Here is a 1385-nt window from a genome sequence, read left to right as displayed (position 1 = left end):
GACATTTGCTTCAACTTCCCAAGTCTATGGAGAGACTAGTTTCTGCCTGGGATCCAAGGAGGACATATCAGCTTCTCAGTGCTCTTTCTCACTGTGTGATTTGGGCCATGTGTCTGCACCTCTCTGAGCCTCAAGTTTGCCCACTGGAAAATGAGAGCACCCAATCTCTCTCTGCTGATTGTGAGGCACAACTAATGCTTAGTCCAGCCCAGGAGCTGGACAGGCTGTGAAAGTTCCTTCCCCTTGCTATGTGCAGATCCAAGTGCTCACATAAATCCATGCCATGGCATGGTTACACACGCCTGTCATCCCATCCCAGCTCTCTGGGGGCAGAAACGGGATCCCGAGTTCCAGGCCAGACTGAGCTAACCAGTGAGACCTAGTTTCAAAATCAACAAAATTTGAGCCTTTTGTTTTGCAATGAAAGTGAGAGGGTGGGCACAGTGAAGAGAGACACTGACTTCACTCCCCCCCACCCCCACGGAAGACAGACACAGCTACTCTGCCAGGCTGAGCAGGAAGGATGCCTCTTAAAGGTCCACTCTTGGCCTGGCTTTGTAGGACTGCCTCCACGGGTGTGCAAGAGGCTGGAGGGCTGGGAGCGTCTAGCCAGGCCAGTCTAGGATCCCTCAAGTGAATGAGCAAGCACAGACCCCACAGCACCGGAGCCCAGAGCTGAAGGGAGCCCTTACAGGGCAGGGAAATAGTTAAGATGTAAAAAGTAGAATCCCCTGACCACTATGAGATCCGTTGTGTGTGAATTACTGGGAACAATCTGAAATGGGGAGGCAGATTAAAAACCCAGGCTAAGGTCCGGGCAGGCAGGCCCCCAGCTGCACTGCCAAGTTCATCAAGAAGCAGTCAAAAGATTTGCCAGGCCAGCGCCCCATCTGACTCAGAAAGTCAAAATCTCTTACAGTTCTTTTAACCTGTCAATAAAATTTTGATTCTCCTTACTCTAGGCTCTAGCGCGGTTGAGACCGTGCGTCAATTCTCAGTCTAGCTTCAGGAGCTCTGGGGGTCACTATATCTCCCCACCCTAGCCTAAAATTCAAAGGCCCCGAGGCTTCTCCAGGTCGAATAGCCTCTAGCTAGTGAGTGGCATCTCTAGAGAGTGGAAAGGAGGGGCTGCGGAGGGAGGAAGAAGCTCTGGCACAGGAGGAGAGGAAGGAGGGGAGCAGGAAGGAGCGAGTCAAGTGAAAAAAATCACTTTTTTTTTCTGCTTCAAAACCTTAAGAGGGTTTGGGAGATCTGGAGAACTTTCCGAAGCATCCGAATCTTTTTACAGCTCTTGGTTCTTTCTCTGGGCCAGCTGCGCGGAGCGAGGTGGGGGTGGAGAAAGAGAGAGGAGGGCAGAGAGAGGAGAGGAGAGCGACAGGAAAGGA

The sequence above is a fragment of the Microtus ochrogaster genome (genome assembly GCF_000317375.1).
Source record: "Microtus ochrogaster isolate Prairie Vole_2 chromosome 14 unlocalized genomic scaffold, MicOch1.0 chr14_random_1, whole genome shotgun sequence".
Classification (NCBI taxonomy): Eukaryota; Metazoa; Chordata; class Mammalia; order Rodentia; family Cricetidae; genus Microtus; species Microtus ochrogaster.
This window is presented reverse-complemented; position numbering follows the sequence as displayed.